At 41.8% G+C, this 9,331-nt stretch overlaps 1 protein-coding gene across 1 annotated transcript in view; it reads right to left on the bottom strand.

The window, feature by feature from the left end:
* The window catches only part of LOC126184604 (WSC domain-containing protein 1-like), a 401,052-nt gene extending 396,348 nt beyond the window's left edge, over nucleotides 1–4,704 (bottom strand). The window contains exon 1 of the mRNA XM_049927057.1: nucleotides 4,593–4,704. The gene's annotated coding sequence lies outside the window, so the exon portion shown is untranslated. The remainder of the gene's footprint in view (nucleotides 1–4,592) is intronic.
* Nucleotides 4,705–9,331: the final 4,627 nt, after the last annotated feature.

Genomic DNA, 9,331 nt, shown 5'->3' on the forward strand with positions numbered 1-9,331 from the left:
CATTACGACACCCTTGAACTGTCGGCGGTCTCTGTCAGTCAACGGACGAGGTCGGCCTGTACGTTTTTGTGCTGTACGTGTCCCTTCACGTTTCCACTTCACTATCACATCGGAAACAGTGGACCTAGGGATGTTTAGGAGTGTGGAAATCTCGTGTACAGACGTATGACACAAGTGACACACAATCACCTGACCACGTTCGAAGTCCGTGAGTTCCGTGGAGCGTCCCATTCTGCTCTCTGACGATGTCTAATGACTACTGAGGTCGCTGATATGGAGTACCTGGCAGTAGGTGGCAGCACAATGCACTTAATATGAAAACCGAATGTTTATGGGGGTGTCATGTACTTTTGATCAGAGTGTAGCTTCTATCATTATTTTACAAGTACACAGTAATTCCGTAGTGTGACTCCTTCGCTCAGGTGAAGTCAAAGTATGTAGTCCACTGGTTCGTATGTTACTAAACCACGTTAAGTATTAATTTCCAACAACTTAGTCGGCCGTTAGTTGTTTAGATGTAGGGTTCATTGCACAATGTTTGAATAACACATTTTTTGGTTGAAGGTGGTATTGGGTCTTCTCTGTTTCTGCATAAGACCGTGCTGAAGAAATGAATAACCTTCTGACCGACATATCGTGGCTGCACGTCTTTATAATCTTAAATTGAAATTGGCAGGATAGGGTAAAGAAAAAAAATATGACGAATTTGTAAGAAACCATTATTATTCATTATGTATCTTGATACATCAATATAAATCGTACGTTGGGTGAAGAAATTAGTCATCTTTAAAGAAAAAAAAGCTGCTGATTTTTGTTTTATCACATCAGCAGATGTGCTGTATTTCCCAAACAACTGTTCCTTATACATGGTAAATTCTGCCTGTATCCCAGTCAAACAGATCACAGCAACAAAATCCGTCTGTATATCCCGCTATTGTGGATTTAATAGCAGCCGACTTTGGCACTGCATGGATCTAAGTCACCTTCACGTTGTGGTGCTGTGTAGATAATACACAAGGTCACTGAACACAGCAAGGACATATATTTCCATCGAGTCCGTTTGTCAAACATAATCCCTAATGCACCTCCTAAATCATGTAAATTCGGAAAACTTGAATGCCTTAAATAAATGAACGAGACTTCTTATGTTACCTCGAGTGCTGTATCTTAATACATGTATACGATAGGCAGTATCAAGACAATGGTTGTGTGTCCTCTAACAAATGTTACACTGCATACACTGCATCACACGACGTAACTCTTCCCCTACGGTCTCTGTAAACAGCACTTTTAACACTATTTGTAATATCATCGATTTCTATCATCACAGCCACTGTCTGCCTTTATACCTATATTTACACGTTTCGAACCAATGGCAATCATTCCTTATGCAGTGGCGTACAGTTGTACAGTGGGAGCACTAATCTGAGGCCCGAAAGGAAGTGCTGGTGTTGTAGGAAACGGTTGTGTTACTTGATCTGAAATATCTGTGAGACTCGACGATATTGTGAATGTATCAACTAGAGCGAGAGAGAGGGGGTAGGGTGAGGGAGGGAGGGGGAAGAAGGGTCGAGAGGGGAGAGGATGTTGTGCTGTTGAAAAGACGAAAATTCGTACGTTTTTGTGAAAACACATCCAATAATAATGATGAGGGAATTGGATGGGTTGATAGTACTTACATTTCAGTTTGGCTTTCTTCTTATTCTGTCTGGAGGCGGTGGTGTCAGATCTGTTGGGAAGCAATTGGGGCCCTCCTCAGAAGTACCATGTTGTCCATGCATGTGGTGTGCCTCGATGAGCAATGGTCCGTTGTTCCATTTAAGTCTGTCGTATTCAAAGAACTAGCCACACAGGCTGAGTCACGCGACGTTTCTTCTAGTGGTACTATAGTATGGAACCATAGCATTCTGCATAACCGAATATCCTTAATAGCTTCGCCAATATGATGTGACCTCATATCAGCTGGATACTCTCAATGCTTTTTCTGATGGTGGCGTTAGATTTTAAAAACAGTAATTTGTGTTTGGTTTCAAATGTTACCTGGATGTTTGATGTATTCAGCGTAAAGTGCAAAATATTAAGAAATATTGTTAAAGAGAAGCTACACATTCGTCTCTCAGAAAGGTATTTTGAAGAACAATATTATTTTAGGCGTGGTATTGTACTGATGTAATGCCTTCATCATCCTCCGAAATGCTAAACATATCAAACACCTTTTTATGGGGTAAATAGTTGTATGCCAAGAACTGGTACAAAGGCCTAGCACACGTAAACTATGTCACAGTGACTTTGCGTCGAAATAAAATGAACATTCCGGAATGAAAACAGATCGTAACCAGAGCCTTTACTTTACAGTTCGAATGCTAGCTATGTAGTCAACATGAAGTTACTAAATGTAATTGGTAAGAACCGAAATCTGTGACGAATTTTGAGAGAATTAGACATGATAGTTTCAGAAAAGAATAATCACTACACTACCGTGATATGTTTCAAATAACTCACATCTGTCTATCTATTAATACACATGTCATGATATATCTGTCTTAATATTTCTTGAGAAAATGAAGAATTTCATTTTTGCACGTTCTTGGACTGGCGTGTAAAGACAACACTCGCGAGCCGTTCTTTCACGTTTGGAAGACACACAGCAGGATCTGTCTAATTGAGGGCTGGTAGTTGACAGTGGAAAGCGTCGGTGTCACTTCTGTAACGAAGTTGGTCGGAGACCATGGCTATGAGACTTTAGTAAACAGTTGTCAAATCTAAGTACGGTACAATTGTTCATTTATCATGCCACACGACTGTAGCAATTAATCCATCATCTCTTCCTGTTTCTTTCTCCTCCATTATCTCCTCGATGTAACTCGCATTTAAGGGGTTCTCTGATGCACGCTAGGCACGGATAACAACCAAGTGAAAATCTATTATATCGGCTGTTAGTGAGACTTGACACAAGCGTATGCCATGCCACGCCGACAAGTTAACCATGAAGTTAGATCTTAGGTAATACACATTAACGGGCTCGTACTATTTCGAGTTGTCGACAACGGATTAACATTTAACAGGTAATACAACCCATTACGTATTTCATTTGTATTACGCTACAGACGTGAATGTTATTGAGAGTTCGACAAACAGACAGTTCTCTTTGTGATTAATTTTCTTTCCATTTCGGGATGGATACAGTTAATGTATAAAAAGAGAGACAATGAAGATATATAAACACTTTATTGTATCTGGTCCCTCGCAACTAAGGTACTGAGATAGTAAAGAGAGTAGGATATAATTAATTAAATTAAAATAAAACAGTCTGAATTAAGGCATTGTGATTGCTACACGGATCACGTGACAGGCCACAAAGATATATTACTCTGTCACGTCGACGGGTTTATGAAGTTACCTAAGGTCAGATCGATATCGACACCTGAAGGTTCGTTATCGGGTGCTAACCACGACCATAGCACATTACAAGAATGCTGCTTAATCGACTTGCTGAAACTAACGCAAAGCAGATTTTCGTAGTGGCTGGAAGACGGTGCCTTCTCCTATCGAAATGAAATATCACAGGAAGAAAAGTGTGTTCTCTGCAGTTGCCCCTCGAGAGTATTCCTTAAGCTGCTAAGCTCACATACGTCTATAAAATGCCGTATTAATTCCTCAGTTAGCTGTGTACTTAAAAACGGTATTAAGTGAACTGTGGTGGTCTTTCGGAAACGATACATTAATGAGATAATTTTTCATATTCCACGTCTCCTCAGAATGTATCAAATGCGGAGAAGACTATCCCCCGTAGATTTTCTACAATTTTTGTGTTGCTTTCGGGCATCTGTGACGGCATATATACGTAACATAGACCTCTTGAATAACAAATTATATATTTTTACGTCGAACTATCAGAGCTTCCAGATGTATTTGTCTCGCAATATCCATGTATGAAATACCTGAAATGTAGTTTTTTTTTTAAGTGCACTAGTTATGCAGTAAAATACATTTCGCACTGGCGCTAGGCATCAGCGAGGCGAAGCTTAGGTTTATCAGCAGCTGAAAACATGCAGACTCTTGATTAAGCATATCACTATCTTCAGATACAATTAGCTCTTGCTGTTTGCGTAGCTGCTTGCTGCACTCTTCAATTTTTTCACTCGTCTGTCCATAGAAGCATTTTTGTAAGTGCAGTGTGATAATCTTTATGCACGCAATGCACGAAGCGGACGCGTCTGTTAACTCCTAGGAGCAAAAGTAAAGAGCATCTATCGTATTAATAATATAAAAAAGTCATGCTTTCTGATTATCGGATCGTCTGTAGAAGAAAGCTTCAAGTCATCGTTAACTTTAATGTCTAACAATATCAAGTAGAAGAATAGACGTATCGATTAATTTTCCAAGAAATATATATTCGATAGTACATTCGTAAATATACGGAAGCGAGTAGAGTGAAAATAAGTCATATAGCATATTTAAAACGAATTTAGTACGTACATGCTTATTAAGAAAGTGTATTAATATTTAAGCAGCTAATTTTGCGATACTCTAAGTGACTGTGATGGCAGCTAAGAAAAGATGGTTCTGGAAACTTCCATGGTCAGACTTACATATACTTGAGTTCTTGTTTGATAATTTGACTATTCAATCCTACGGAAACGCTTTCAGACCTCGGAAGTGTAAACACCGGAGAGAGAGGCACAAGACACGGACGGAGACCCCGCTGACGTCACGAGGAGGGGCTGGGGTGTCAGAGGGAGAAGAGCACGCGCACGCGGAACACACGCAGGCGGGCTGAGCTTCTGGGAGAACACGAGCTGCCGGCTGCTCGAGCACTTGGGACAGCTCAGCTTCTGGCCGACTGCGGCTCCGGCGCCGGCGCCCCCGTCGCTATTGATCGCCTTCCCCGACCTGGCCGCCTGCCACGTTTTATCGCCTCCTTTCTGGGTCAGCCTACATCTGCAGGGTTATTCCAAAGTACCTGCAGCGTTTCAGAAGACGAATGAGTGAGAACCGCAAAACACGCACAAAATACGCACTTCTTGAACGAGGGTTCGTAGAACCACTTTCAAACTATTTGTTGACCGTTACTATGTCTAACAGCACACGGTAAAAATGAACACCTAAATCTACATCTACATCTACATCCATACTCCGCAAGCCACCTGACGGTGTATGGCGGAGGGTACCTTGAGTACCTCTATCGGTTCTCCTTTCTATTCCAGTCTCATATTGTTCGTGGAAAGAAGGATTGTCGGTATGCCTCTGTGTGGGCTCTAGTCTCTCTGATTTTATCCTCGTGATATCTTCGCGACATATACGTAGGAGGGAGCAATATACTGCTTGTCTCCTCGGTGAAGGTATGCTCTCGAAGCTTCAACAAAAGCCCGTACCGAGCTACTGAGCGTCTCTCCTGTAGAGTCTTCCATCTTCTCCGTAACGCTTTCGCGATTACTAAATGACTCTGTAACGAAGTGCGCTGCTCTCCGTTGGATCTTCTCTATCTCTTCTATCCAACCCTATCTGGTACGGATCCCACACTGCTGAGCAGTATTCAAGCAGTGGGCGAACAAGCGTACTGTAACCTACCTCCTTCGTTTTCGGATTGCATTTCCTTAGGATTCTTCCAATGAATCTCAGTCTGGCTTCTGCTTTAGCGACGATCAACTTTATATGATCATTCCATTTTAAATCATTCCTAATGCGTACTCCCAGATAATTTATGGAATTAACTGCTTCCAGTTGCTGACTTGCTATATTGTAGCTAAATGATAAGGGATCTTTCTTTCTATGTATTCGCAGCACATTACACTTGTCTACACTGAGATTCAATTGCCTTTCATTGCACCATGCGTCAATTCGCTGCAGATCCTCCTGCATTTCAGTACAATTTTCCAATGTTACAACCTCTCGATATACCACAGCATCATCAGCAAAAAGCCTCAGTGAACTTCCTATGTCATCCACAAGGTCATTTATGTATATTGTGAATAGCAACGGTCCTTCGACACTCCCCTGCGGCACACCTGAAATCACTCTTACTTCTCTCCATTGAGAATGACATGCTGCGTTCTGTTATCTAGGAACTCTTCAATCCAATCACACATTTGGTCTGATAGTCCATATGCTCTTACTTTGTTCATTAAACGACTGTGGGGAACTGTATCGAACGCCTTGCGGAAGTCAAGAAACACGGCATCTACCTGTGAACCCGTGTCTATGGCCCTCTGAGTCTCGTGGACGAATAGCGCGATCTGGCTTTCACACGATCGTCTTTTTCGAAACCCATGCTGATTTCTACAGAGTAGATTTCTAGTCTCCAGAAAAGTCATTATACTCGAACATAATACGTGTTCCAAAATTCTACAACTGATAGACGTTAGAGATATAGGTCTATAGTTCTGCACATCTGTTCGACGTCCCTTCTTGAAAACGGGGATGACCTGTGCCCTTTTCCAATCCTTTGGAACGCTACACTCTTCTAGAGACCTACGGTACACCGCTGCAAGAAGGGGGGCAAGTTCCTTCGCGTACTCTGTGTAAAATCGAACTGGTATCCCATCAGGTACAGCGGCCTTTCCTCTTTTGAGCGATTTTAATTGTTTCTCTATCCCTCTGTCGCCTATTTCGATATCCACCATTTTGTCATCTGTGCGACAATCTAGAGAAGGAACTACAGTGCATTCTTCCTCTGTGAAACAGCTTTGGAAAAAGACGTTTAGTATTTCGGACTTTAGTCTGCCATCCTCTGTTTCAGTACCATTTTGGTCACAGCGTGTCTGGACATTTTGTTTTGATCCACCTACCGCTTTGACATAAGACCAAAATTTCTTAGGATTTTCTGCCAAGTCAGTACATAGAACGTTACTTTCGAATTCATTGAACGCCTCTCGCACAACCCACCTCACACTACATTTCGCTTCGCGTAATCATCCGTGTGAACACTCATTTCTCGTATTATATCACCATGGTCTTTTTCCCTATGCAGCTGGGATCAAAAATATACTTCCTATTAGGAGGAAGAAGTAGATGATCAATATTTTTGTGAAAACGTCTTGCTACCACTAAAAATGCCGAAAAAATAAATTTTTGTAGAACTGTAGTTTTTATTTTATTTTGAAGTTTATCTTTTGTGTGTACTATCATGCTCAAGAATAAGTGTCCGAACGCCCTGAACTGCTACTTCGCCTGATTTCCATAAAACCCACATAACATGATTTGCAGGCCCTCTGCTCTCTATTCGGTACAGTCGTTTGAGTACACTAAACGGTTATTACAAGAGTCTACAAGAGATCAGTGTCCTCTCTGGCTTACAATGCAGATGTAAATTAGTATCACGATAATTCAAATATCACCACACATGTTATTAGATATGATACAGTCGTTAAACTTGTAAACTCTAATTCATTATAATTAATTACATTTCAAAAAGCAACTTCCAAGTTGAAATTGCATTTAGAAAATTTTTTTACTGTGCTGGTAATCGAGACATCAATCAGCAACTATTCTTGGCATAGAATTTCATGTTTGACCGCGATTCGAGCCCAGCTCCTAATCACATTAATAGAGCACAACTAAATGTCAGAAATCGTAATATTTCACCAGTAGCGAGATTATTCAAACTGAAATGACGAGACTAAAAACTTTTGCTTACAGGAGTTCGAACGTAGCATCTATCGTCGTAGGCTTGTAGACGTTAAAAATCCATTTGTTTCAGCAGTTACGAGATGTGCCGTCTTGTGAGGTGAAACAAAGAAGACATAAAGTTCTGTGCTGACAGGGAGTCGTTGTTGACTACACACAGAGACGTTCACAATCGAATTATCTTTCGCCAGTAAGAAAAAGTGGTACATATGAACATGAACTGGTACGATGAGAAGTTACTTCTATCTGTGATTCGAAACGCTGAGGTGTTAACAACTTACCACCTGTGGTTTGCTGTGCGCATGCAGCAAACTAAAATGCATTGTGTTATTTTTTGTTCCAGACCAGGCGAGCGAGGTGGCGCAGTGGTTAGCACACTGGACTCGCATTCGGGAGGAAGACGGTTCAATCCCGCGTCCCGCCATCCTGATTTAGGTTTTCCGTGATTTCCCCAAATCGCTCCAGGCAAATGCCGGTATGGTTTCTTTGAAAGGGCACGGCCGGCTTCCTTCCCCGTCCTTTCCTAATCCGATGAGACCGATGACCTCGCAGTTTGGTCTCTTCTCCCAAACAACCCAACCCAACCCAGACCAGGCTTCGAACTCAAGCACGCTACTTAAGAACTTTGGAGTCTTGGGGAAACAACGAAACGGTGGAACTGTATGAACTTAAAGTGGTCAAACCAGACAAAAGGAGAGGTCTGAGTTCGAATCCCAGTCCTACACAAGTATTTTCAACATATACAGCTCAAAAACTATTATAAATAAGGCCCTGTTACCTTAAATGAAGGCCGGCCGCGGTGGTCTAGCGGTTCTGGCGCTGCAGTCCGGAACCGCGGGACTGCTACGGTCGCAGGTTCGAATCCTGCCTCGGGCATGGGTGTGTGTGATGTCCTTAGGTTAGTTAGGTTTAAGTAGTTCTAAGTTCTAGGGGACTTATGACCTAAGATGTTGAGTCCCATAGTGCTCAGAGCCTTAAATGAAGATTGGTTCATTGATAAATAAAAACCTCTCAACTAACGCAGCTTACTGGCGTGACTTCCGCCTCTCTCAAGGCCCAATCTACAGTGAGTTTGCTAAAGTAGATAGCGAAGGCACGTCATGTTTACTGTGGGTTTGGAACGGCGGTGCAACCCCACATTGTTTAACCTGTATTGCTGGTTTGTCAAGAGGGTCGGTTTGAGCTTTCCAAAATTGGTTCCATATTTTTTAATCGAACCAAAACCTTAAGCATACGTAGATACTAGGGCACTTTGAAAAGTTCTCGGAACGGGATAGAAAAAGAGTACTTACATCATTGAAACGTTTTTATATTTCAATGTAGTCCCCATGTAGATTTATTCACTTGGTCCAACGATGTTCCAGTGCCTTGATTCCATCTCGAAAATGAGTTTCCTCCAGACCTGCAAAATAGTGGTCAATTCCAACTATCAATTCTTCGTTTGAAGTGAAAAATTCCCAGTTGTGAGAAGAGCCATATGAGGCGAATAAGGCGGGTGTGGCAATAATTCATTCCTTTAGTTCGTGTAATTTTGCCATGGCGACGGCACATGTATAAGGGTGGGCATTGTCTTGATGGAAGATGACTTTCTTCCTTGCTAAACCTGGCCTTTTTTTCGCGTATCTTTTGTTGCAATTTGTCCAGGAGATTAGCATAGTATTCTCCAGTAATTGTTTGCCCAATGGGGACATAATCCACGAACAGA

Source organism: Schistocerca cancellata, chromosome 4, assembly GCF_023864275.1.
Source record: "Schistocerca cancellata isolate TAMUIC-IGC-003103 chromosome 4, iqSchCanc2.1, whole genome shotgun sequence".
In the NCBI taxonomy this organism is placed as follows: domain Eukaryota; kingdom Metazoa; phylum Arthropoda; class Insecta; order Orthoptera; family Acrididae; genus Schistocerca; species Schistocerca cancellata.